Source organism: Triturus cristatus, chromosome 5_2 (assembly GCF_964204655.1).
Source record: "Triturus cristatus chromosome 5_2, aTriCri1.1, whole genome shotgun sequence".
In the NCBI taxonomy this organism is placed as follows: Eukaryota; Metazoa; Chordata; class Amphibia; order Caudata; family Salamandridae; genus Triturus; species Triturus cristatus.
The window spans coordinates 385466550-385479286 of record NC_140588.1 but is presented as its reverse complement, the minus strand read 5'-3'; positions in this window follow the sequence as shown (position 1 = coordinate 385479286).

The window sequence follows — 12737 nt, the reverse complement described above, 5'->3', positions numbered from 1 at the left end:
CGCTTCTTTAATCAATTTGGTTATTTCAGTTGTCAGCCATTTGGTTGGATCCATTTTGAGTGGTCTGTGGAACCATCTGTTGTCAAGAGAATGACTAGGGTTAACTCCTCATACTCAAAAGATCACATCCGCGCACCCAGATTCGCGGCGCAATTATGACGGAATATTTATGTGGGAACTGTGCCCCGACAGGGTTGATAGTAAGTAACAAACCTAGGGCCCCATTAGGATGGCGGGCGGATCGCCCCCGCCGGGCCGGCAGTTGCCACCGCCCACCCGGCTGGGGTATCCACCTGCCAACCTAGCCTGAATGACCCCCTGCAATATTAGTATGGCTGGGGGGTCCGCGGCGGATGGAAAGACCGTCTGCCTCTTTTCCGCTGGTCGACTCGTCGACCGGGAGGAAAAAGGTCATGACATGGTGGCAGTGTCTGCAAGACACCGCGATCCATATCATGATGAGTGCGGAGATGAGCCTTTCCATGGCTGCGTTGCCGCCATGGAAAGGCATGCAGTTTCTGCCTGTGGGGGCCCATTACAGGCCCCCTAAGTGTTTAGGGAGTGGGGGGTGCACTTTGGGGGTACCTGTGGTGCCCCCCTACATTGGCAAGGGCAAGGTGGCAGGCACCGCATTCCCAGCATTGTGGCGGGTGGTGCTGTGAGCTCCGCCCACTACAATGTTGGGAATGGGGGATGCCACTGCCACGGTGGCGGTGGCATCCTAATTGCAGGTGCAGGACCGCCGTACCCCTGGCGGACAGTCCCGCATTCCGTTACGGTGGCGGGCGGACTTTGTCCGCCCGCCATCGTAAAAGACCCCCTAGACTTTTTCTGGATGACAAGTCATTTATGAAAGACTGGTCTCTCATTGCCTGGCGGTGAACGAGAGACTGGCTGATTTTAATAATCAGCACAGCTAAACGTATCACTGATAATATCCTGATTGAAATCCAGACCCTTGAGGCACACAAAAAATCGATCATTTCTGTGACCTTATACAAAAAACAGTCTGAGGAAACTAACAAAAGTTTAAAGACTCAATTCTCACAGCCAAAATCACCAAGGTTAAGAAGGATTTAGCACGCTTTTCCAATGAGAAGGTTTATCCGTACACCAGCGACAACTACTCTCCACCTGAATTTAGCCGCAAAGGCAAGAGATACGGATCAAACTATTCAAACTCAGGCAGTGAGGAGTGGTCGAGTGACTCCGATTTGGCCAGTAATGTCAATTCTCAATGGAGAGGCAGGGCGTGTAACAACTGGTCAAACTGGAGAGGCGGCCAGGAGGCCCCCATCAGGCACAGTGGTGGCCCCCAGCACCTTGGGGCTAGCCCAATCCATACCATACCAGCCTCAGCCTCAATTATTTTCCAACCAGCCTTTTTTAGGGCCTGGCCATGGACGCTCAAGGCCGAAGAAGAAACAAGCAAGCCCAAGTGTATTGGAGCCCTCTGCCCTCCCCGAGGTCCACTCATAGCCAGTAGAAACAGACCTCACAACCAGGGAGCAGCAACAAGATGATCTAGTGCTGAACTTGAGCAATCAAGAGATTACCTCGGAGGAACTCACAGCACTCAGCAGAGGATTGGGGTTTGTCCCCTCTTACAATGCTGACTCCTTCCAAATCCATCAAGAATTGGCACCGTTTTTTCATAAAATCCGCTTGCACTTTTTCTTCAAGGTGAAAACCAGTGAGACAATGGAAGAAGTACCTACCAACACAGGCTTAAGAGATCATTCGACCTTTAACCCACCAGCACACTTGGTTCCAGCGCAGGTACTTACCTTTGAAAAAGTGGTCCTGACAGAAGTAACCACGATGTGCAACGCCAATAGGAGACATTTTCAGAATCTTCCAAAGAAGGAACAGAAAGCTCTACACAACCTGGCCAACGATGAGACGATTACAATCAAGCCGGCGGATAAGGGTGGAGCGACCGTCATCATGAGCACTACATCTTATTGCACTGAATGTTTGGGCCAACTTGACAGCAGACGGTTCTACCGACCACTCAAAATGGATCCAACCAAAAGGCTGACAACTTAAATAACCAAATTGATTGAAGAAGCGAGAGACAATGGGTGGAGCACACCTAAAGAGGCAACATTTCTCATCAACTCTCACCCAGTCACTCCCTATTTTTATGCATTGCCGAAAATACATAAGGCACAGAGGCAACCCTCGGGAGAACCATTATTTCTGGAATGGGGTCTCTCTTAGAGCCCCTCTCTACCTTTGTGGACCTCTTTCTCCATCTCATGGTGAAAAAGATGCCGATCTATCTTCAGGACACCAAAGACATCCTAAGACTGCTAACAGACACCCCATTTGATGCCACCCAGGACTATTTTGTCTCTTTTGATGTCGAGTCACTGTATACCTGTATCCCTCAAGACGAGACCCTAGCTGCAGTAAGAACATTACTGGACAACAGGAATCTGGACTCCATCACACCAGTGCATTTGATCATGAATTGCGCCCGAATGGCCATGAAGGAAAACTTCTTTCGCTTTGAGGATACTCTCTACCTACAGACATCAGGCACCTCCATGGGCAGCGTTTTCACACCCAGCCTAGCTAATCTGTATCTTCATTTATTTGAACAGGAACACGTCTTGTCAACAATCAATCCACACAGGAGCCACATTCTGGTTTGGAAACGTTACATTGATGACGTGTTCATCATCTGGCATGGAGAACCGGATACCATTTGTGATTTCCACCAATGGTTCAATGCGAGGAATGAATTTCTCAGTTTCACTGTTGAATTCAGCAACACCAGCCTGCCCTTTCTGGATATACGCATCTTTCTAACGGGAGAAGGGCTCAGGACAGAGCTGTACAGGAAACCCATGGCTCGCAATTCTCTCTTGTCCATCAACAGTTATTATCCGAAGTCATTACGGGACAATTTGCCCTATGGACAATTTCTAAGCATCAGAAGGAACTGTTCCTCCAAAGACAAATTCAACGAACATGCATAGGGCCTATCTACCCAATTGAAGAATAGACAATATCCAGCCAAATTGGTTCGACGCTCTCTGAAAAGGGCTGTAAACAGCAACCGAGAGGGCTTGATTGAGATAAACCCAGCGAAAGAAGAGTCCACTAGGATTACCTGTGTGAATACTTTCTGCATTCTCTCCAACCGCATCCAGAGAAGCAAAAGGAAGAATTGGAAGGTTTCTCAGTATCCCAAACACTCCAATCCCTGAACCACTGTTTGCCTTTAAAAGGAGCAACAATATCAGAGACAAATTGGTCCACACTAGATCAAGAACCAATATGTCGCCCACGCAGGAAACACTATGGAGTTTTCCAGAAATAAAAGGACACTTCCCATGCGGCGCGTGCGCTGTTTGCCCACAGACAAGACATACCACCTCTATTGACATATGTACTGACAGTCCGTGGATATTGCCCCTGCACACCAACTGTAACAGTGAGAGACTCATCTATCTGGTGACATGTCCTTGCGGTCTTCAATATGTGGGCATGACCACACGCAAGATTAAAACAAGAATCATGGAGCATAAGAGCACCATTCGGTGCAAGAAGAAAGCAACCATACTTGTCAATCATGTTCTTGAGAAAAGTCACACAGCTGACAAACTGTCCTGGACAGTGCTTGAACAACCACACATCCCGGGCCATGTATCTGACATAGCCAAATATCTATTTGTGAAAGAACAACAATGGGTACATAAACTACATAGCGACAGCAGGGTGCTGAATGACGACATCCCCTGGAATGCACTTTCATTTCTAGTGGTACAGTGAGAGTGATATCATGGGTAGTCCCTTCATATTTTTAACAACCTTAAAGACATACTCCAATTTTTGCCACAAATAACACATCGTTGGTGGGGAATATATGGCATAATATTTGTCACCAATGAGATCTTTTTATGGCACATACTCTGGAACATTTAACACTGGTGCTTATACTATCTATCTGCTTGGGCCACTAGGTGAGATTACAGCTGATAGCCTCTTATATTTGAACGTACTTGGTAGTCTGGTTCTAAGGTCCTCATGTACCTGATTAAGGACACAGTGTTCAGTATGCCGTGTAAAAAAAATACCCCAGTCACAACAGAGACCCAGGAAACGTTTCATTCACTTTTTTGAGACAATTGTCACACTACATAACAGCTTCACCCGCCCGGTTATGACTTAGTATTTCGATATAACCTTGACCCATCATAGCTGGTAACTTGTAAAAATTCTTTAATAACATCTCTTTTTAATATATTTCATAACGGAGCTAAACGTGTATGTCCAAGTATCAGATTGCATCTGATATCACCATAAGGAATAGTAATCAAAAAAGGGACCCCCTGCAAAAAATGATTCTAGTCCTAGGGCAGGGTAAATAACATTGTGAACAAAATACCTAGGCAATTTACAAAACAACACAATTGTATATTCAATGGAGACAACAAAGGTGATGTAGAAGGAGACACAACATACAGAATTTTGTCAAAAATAGATACAGACTTTATTCTATTCACATATAAATAAAAATGATATAGACAAATTGATAATGATGGACTTTGTAGTTTCAAGATATGATTCAAAAAAAGGAGAAATTAGATGAAATGCATAAGACATCAAACAGTGTAGAACAAGTCATATTACAAGTTAGTCAGACAACATAATCTAAATACAAAAAACATAGAGGTAAAAGTGGCAAAGACCGAGATGTTCTCAACGCGCGTTTCGACGCTAGCAAGGCGTCTTCATCAGGAGAGCCACAATCTCTTTAGATCCTATAAACATACAAAAATATACAAAATAAAACCACAAACAACTGTAAATATATGTTCTGTAACAATAATAGAGTCAATTGATTTTCGTATTTTTCTTTCATTATCTTAATGTTTTTTTCTTTTTTCTATAAAAATGAAACAAAGTGCTCCTTCACATAAATGTAAGGACATTAACAATAAATGTGCTATCACCAATCCATGTAGGAAAACCCAAATGAAAGGAAAATAAATATAGCTATGATAGTGTACAGAAAAAAGAGAGGTGATAAAGAGCAGGAAGAATCTCTACCCTTAAAGAAAACAAATCCATCACAATTAAAAATGCAGATAAAGGGGGAGGCATAGTAGTTTTAAATACCAACAGCTACAAAAATCAAATGCTTACTCTACTTGATGATCCTGTCTTTTACACTAAAGTGACAACAGATCCAACCAACAAAATCTGCCAAACAATAGAACGGGTAGCCACTGCTGCTCACCTTAAAGGAGAAATCAACGACAAAGAATTTGCCTTTCTTACCAATTCTAAAAAAACCATGCCATGTATTTATGGAGTTCCAAAAGTTCACAAAAATCTTACACAACCCCCTCTACGTCCCATCGTATCCACAATAGGTTCTGTTACGGAACCTTTGTCAAAATATGTGGATAACTGGCTGCGACCTTTCATATCTAAAATTACATCATATGTGAAAGATACTGGTGACATGATTTCCAAAGTGGAATATCTTCCTTTCAATCCTAACCAAGAGACTCTGGTGACTCTAGACGTAGAGTCCCTTTATAGTAACATCCCCCAAAATGAAGCTATCACGGCGGTCTCTTGGTTTATTGATAAACATGAAATACCATGTCCAAAAATTTTCGTCTTGGAATGCCTTAAGATTGTGCTAACTGAAAATACGTTTGAATTTAATAACACCCTGTTCAAACAAATCCGCGGCGTACGTATGGGAGCTACTGTAGCACCTTCAGTAGCCAATATTTACATGTCCAAATTTGAATCTCTCTTCATCTATAACGAAATTGCCCCTTTTTTTGAATCAGTGGATCACTGGGCACGTTACATAGATGACATCTTCTTTCTATGGAGAGATACTGAAGAACAACTTAAGGAATTCCTCCTATGGATCAATGTAACAGACACCAACCTCAAGTTTACAGCACACTCCAACAAACAGAAAATTGAATTCTTGGACATCCAAATTTCACATAATTCCGGACATCTAGAAGTGGATCTTTTCACTAAACCTACAGCCAGAAACACCTTGCTGCACTTTAATAGTTACCACCCGAGAGCACAGAAACAAAGTATTCCTTTCAGCCAATTCTTGCGACTGCGTCGTAACTGTACAAATATTCATGACTTTGATTCACAAGCTATAACTATGAAAAACAAATTCCTTACGAGAGGATATCCACACCGGCTAATTCGAGAATCTTTAAAAAGAGCAAGATTCTATGATAGAGATGCTTTGCTACGAACCAAAGATCCCAAAATCAACGACAAATTGGTATGTATTACCAAACATTCTACAATGAATGAACAAGTGCGTCGCATTATCAACGCCAATTGGCATATTCTGAACTCAGATCAAGATCCCTCCACACACTTGAAAAAACCTTTGTATGCGCACCGACGGAACAAAAATCTAAAAGACATAATTGTAAGATCACGCTTTAGCACTCATGTCTCGTTCATTCAGAAGAGCATTGACGGCAACTTCCCCATCAAAGGTACATTCAAATGTCTACGCAATGGTTGCAAAGCATGTGATGGAGCCATACAAGGTAATACCGTTACTTTGAACGGTTACACCACTCATTCTACATCCATGACAAACTGCAGAACGTCCAACGTTATTTATTTAATCATCTGCCCGTGCAACCTTGGATATGTTGGCGAAACCTCTAGACCTATTGCCACCCGTTTAAATGAACATCGCTCTGCTATTCGCACCAGCAAAATAGCAGCCCCTATGGTCAAGCACTACGAAGAGATGCAACACACTATGGAAGAAATCAAATGGCATATACTTGAAGAAATTCACCAGAGAAGCAACACACAAAACGATGAGATCCGCAAAAAACGAGAAGTCTTCTGGATTTTCACCCTTAACACGTTCCACAAGGGATTAAACAGTGATCTTCCTTGGGAAAATGCCATTCTTTTCAACAGATTCTAATGTCCTATTTTTTAATATTCTTCCCAGCATTGCATCATGATTTTCGATATTTATCATTTGACTTCACCTACATGCCATTCCCATTTTAATCAATTTCTTTTTATTCTTTTTATTCTTTTTGCGTGTTTTTCACAGCCCTTGTTACCTGGTACCTTAGTCCTATGACTCTCTTATAGACAGTCAGACTTCATTTTCTGACATATTTTTGTATATTTTCCTTTTATTCATTTTCTAGTTGACATATTTCTTGTACATTTTCCTTTATTTTCCCGTTGTTTATTATTTTCTGCGATGGTTTATTTTTGTATCATCACTATCATCATTACTTCGTATTTTACCCCGTTTCTGCCGCTGTCCTCTTTCTATCTCGATTGGAGCTGTCACGTTTCCATGCATACACCACGTGATCTCACGTTTTCCGCGTAAATTGGAGTTTCCAACGGCTTTTTTCACCTCTGCCTGCAGGTCCCCCATTGCGGTCATTCTCCACGCGGGTCCTCATCAAGTAAGTTGTCCTACGGCCCCCCTTTATATCTCCTCCATTGTGTTCACTTTAATTGATAATTGTATAGTAACCGGCAGCTTGCATTGTTCCGTAGTGGCCACCAGCGATTTCTTGCCTAGCGCCTAATTCGGCCGCCTACGCACTCCAGCGGTCCTGATCATCCAATTCTGGTGCTACAACATTGTGGACATCGGGCACATTAATTTGAATCTAGTAAGTCATCTTACGGCCCGTATATACTAGTACCTGTATCTTTCTACTAGTTAATATGATAGTAACCGTTTATCCGTACATTTTCTCTGCTAGTGGCCAATTGGGCGATATAGATATTTACCCACCGTTGGATTCCACACTATCCATCTTCCCCATTCATCATTTATCAAGAATCGTTTTTATTCCTTCTGGATATCTCTTTTGGCTTATGTATACGCCACACATTTGCCGTTCATCATTTGGTATGTTGTTTTTTGTGTATTAGTCCTCACCGCATTGTTATTTAATCCTCAGCCACATCCTGAGTTTCGTTTTTCTTCTTTGTTAATTAGAATTATCTACAGACAGCTCGATACCTTCCCCTTGAACAAACATCGTGGTCTTCTTATATGCCACAAGCATTTCCTGCTATCAGGTATCTTGATTTCTTGTATTTATTTTTTCCAAGTTGTCTCATTTCCCATAGTTATACTGACCGACTAAGTACTCGCTGTTTACCCTAAAAATAATTTTTGCTTGTCCTTATTTCAAATAGGAATATTTCACCATGCCAGTGATTTCCAGTTGGACCTCACACAGTTCCCCATTTATCAGTTTTTCTTACTGATCCAGTAAGATCTCTCCCCCCTTGATTGTACCTTGTACTATACTTACTTTGATACATTGTATTCATCCTTTAAGTCGCTTGTTTGACCCTGTATTCATTTTCTACTTGCAGTACCTGTTAGCTTCCACTCTAGTAGCTATTCTTTGCACATTCAGATTTTATGATTTTCTTTCTTCATTTTTTCTTTTACTGTGTGATGACTTCTGTCACTTTACGCTACAACTTTTTTCTATTGATTATCTTAATGTCTCCTGTCTTATTTTGTATCTCTATTAGTATTGACATAACTAGATTCTTCCTGCTCTTTATCACCTCTCTTTTTTCTGTACACTATCATAGCTATATTTATTTTCCTTTCATTTGGGTTTTCCTACATGGATTGGTGATAGCACATTTATTGTTAATGTCCTTACATTTATGTGAAGGAGCACTTTGTTTCATTTTTATAGAAAAAAGAAAAAAACATTAAGATAATGAAAGAAAAATACGAAAATCAATTGACTCTATTATTGTTACAGAACATATATTTACAGTTGTTTGTGGTTTTATTTTGTATATTTTTGTATGTTTATAGGATCTAAAGAGATTGTGGCTCTCCTGATGAAGACGCCTTGCTAGCGTCGAAACGCGCGTTGAGAACATCTCGGTCTTTGCCACTTTTACCTCTATGTTTTTTGTATTTAGATTATGTTGTCTGACTAACTTGTAATATGACTTGTTCTACACTGTTTGATGTCTTATGCATTTCATCTAATTTCTCCTTTTTTTGAATCATATCTTGAAACTACAAAGTCCATCATTATCAATTTGTCTATATCATTTTTATTTATATGTGAATAGAATAAAGTCTGTATCTATTTTTGACAAAATTCTGTATGTTGTGTCTCCTTCTACATCACCTTTGTTGTCTCCATTGAATATACAATTGTGTTGTTTTGTAAATTGCCTAGGTATTTTGTTCACAATGTTAATCACCATAAGGAATAGTCATCCAGTACCTCGAGGAGGGAACAGTACACCGTAGTTCATTTATAGACTCTCAAACCACACGTAGAATGATTTAATCATTTATTGAAGCCTCAAACATTCCAGCATGTCTGTTGTCACCGGTTCTGTGTCATAGTTCCTTTGGTACAGCCTTCTTCACAGAGCTTATTTACAGGATCTCCGTGCCTACATACCCCAGCATGCCGCAAGGCTCCCACCACTCCGAGCAGTAACGTGACGCGAAGGCGTCACAAGGATCTGCTGCCAGGGTTTAAAATCTCTTGCTCTGAACCACCGGCTACCTTCAGTCTCAGCTCCGTGTAAGACCGGGGTACCAACGGACAGGTAAGTCGTTTTATGCAGCCGTTGACAACTGACAATGTATTTCTGTGTTTATGGGCCCAAGTCTATGGCTTTTAGCGAGCTTCATACGAGTCTGCATATCTGTGTGTGAAACGCAATGATTTAGGCTCACCGCACCCAGCATGGATTGAGACTCGGGAACTTGTAGCGGTTTTGCTAACTCTTTTACACAACTTTGCACAATCATGTCATTTATGGATAGACTGTGGAGTTTCTTTGCCTTCTGGGCACTAGATAACATCAATTCAGACTGTGTCTACATATGTGCTATTTTTGAAACCTCCTTACAGGTAGCTATAACTATATATCTACATGAGGAATGGTGCACTGAACTGAATATCGACCTTTACTGATTGGGTTCTATAGCTGTATATCTACATGGGGCAAGGTGCACTGAACCGCATATAATTTTTGTTCGGTGTGTCCGGGCGAGAGTATGAATTTTTGGTTGATTAGGATAAAATATCCAATTGATGCAAGTATATCAGATGATGATGGTGAGAAGTTTGTGCTTTTATTTGTCTGTAAGAAAAGAACAGGGATGGCACAGCACTGAACCGCATATAGACCTTTAATAACTGATGAACAGGATCAGACACGGTACTGCATGTGTTTCGTGCTCTAAACAGTTTTATCCAGTGACATCATTACCACGATTACTCAGCTAACTTGAGTATCATACGGAGCTAGGCACGCTTGTCTTATCATAAGAGTTTTGACAACTGATCGTTTTTTTACCACACGCCAGTTACTGGTGCTCCTTCTAGGGGGCCGATTCCGATATCGGACGGAAGGGCCCCGAACGATGGTCGGAGCCCTTCCGACCCAATCGGAACGTGTCAGACGGATTCTTTTCCGACCGAGCCATTCTGATGGGCTCGGTCGGAAAGGTATCCGACTCGGATTTCCGGATGGCGGACGACAGGCTCGGAGAGCCCGTCTGCCGTCCGGAAATCCCTCAGTACTCCCCCGGCTGCCTCTTTACGACCGAGGGAGTACTACGGCAGTTTTTCACTTCCTTTTCGTGCCGGTCTTTCCGGAACGAAAAGGCAGTCTGAAACTGTCTTTGGGGGCCCCCAGTACAGTCCCAATGGGTGCGAGGCTGCCGAATGGTGGCCTGGGGGCTCCTATGGTGCCCCTCTGTGGATCCCTGCACCCGGTGGCAGGCACCTTGGGGTGCCAGCCACAGGGTGCAGGGATGAACTGCACCCCTGCTTTTCACAATGCAAGCATGCATTCCGCTCGGAATGCATGCTTGCATTGTGAAGTATACGAGTGCTCGTACTTGCAAATAAAATTTACATAAATGTAACATTTATTTTCCTACCTTATAACACCACACAATTTACAACACACATCTAAATTAAACAAAAAAGCTTTTCTCCATAATTAACACAGTTAATTATCCATTAAACAAATATTAATAATTTTAAAACACATTTAAAAATGTATATCAGAAACATTAATAAATGTATTAAAATTAAATTAATTACGACCCTACTCCCCTATCAACCCGCTCCTAAAAAAAAACACAATTAACATAATTACAAATTAATTAATAATAATTAACAACCAATTAGTAAATAATTATTAATAAATGAATTCCCACAATTAACAGTATAAAATATAAAATAATTAAATAATTAAATAATTAAATATATTAATAAATTAATTATAATTAAATTACTTCCCACCCTACTCCCCTACCAACCCACAACCCACTCCTAAAAAAATGACACAACATAATTACCAATTAATTAGTCATAATTAACAACCAATTCATTAATGATTAATAATACAATAATTAATATAAAATATAAAATAAATAAATATTAAATAATAACAAATATTAATAATTAATGATAATTAAATTACTTCCCACCCTATTCCCCTATAAATCCACAATCTGCTCCTAAAAATATGACACAATTAACATATTTACCAATTAATTAATCAATAAAAATTAACAGCCAAATATTAATTAATTAATTACTTTCCACAATTAACACTATAAACACTATAAAATCAAAAATAAATAAATACAAATAAATAAAAATTAATATTCAATTTATTATAATTAAATTACTTCCCACCCTATTCCCCTATAAGCCCACAATCCGCTACAGAACTAAAACGCAGTTTGATTACTGAAGCACTGGGTAAGATAATACCAGCTAAGGTGCCCGGCTTGATAAGATCCCTGGCGGCCTGTTCCTCTCTGAGCCCTCTGTATGGGACCCCTACTTGTTGTCCCTGTTCAATGCCATCTTTCAGGGTATGGCCATTACTACCACTTGGGCTGGGGCTGAAATAATCCCAATATTTAAAAAGGGTTCGCCGCTCATTCCAGCCAGTTACTGTCCCATCAGTCTCATAGACGTAAGTCAGAAAATATTTGCACGTGCACTTTTAGGGTGATTGCAGTCCTGGATAGCATAACGTACTTACCCCTTTCCAAGCCGGGTTCAGGGCTAAAAGCTCCACAACTGACCAAATCTTCAGATTACAGCTCCTATATTGGAAAACTATGACCATAGAGGGTGGCAGCCTTTATCTTATATTTGTGGACCTTAAATCTGCATTTGATCTTGTCCTGTGGGATAACCTTTGAGCAATTGTATTGGATATGGTAGCCCCTGAGTACCTTTGCCATCAGATGAAATGCCTTCATCAAGGTCATTTTGCACAAATAAGGTATGGCAAAAATGGAGAACTCTCAGCTCCCTTCCCAGTAGAAATAGGTGTACGCCAAGGCTGCGTCTTGGCTCCGACCCTTTTCTCTCTTTTAATCAATGGCCTAATCGAGTCATTGGCAGCCAGAAAGGATATCGATGCTCCTAGGCTAGCAATCTGCAAAATAGCTGCCATGGCATTCGCAGATGACACCATCTTGCTCTCGAAATCCCCCATGGGCATAGAAAGGGCTCTTGATACTTTTATTGTTTTTTGTGGAAACAGGGGTCTGGAGATCAACCTTCCAAAAACAAAGTATATGGTCTTTAATGCGAATAACAGCACTCGCCCAAACCCCTGCCTAGATGGAAGGGATCTAGAGACGGTATCTATCTTCAAGTACTTGGGGATCACGCTAACTGAGAAAA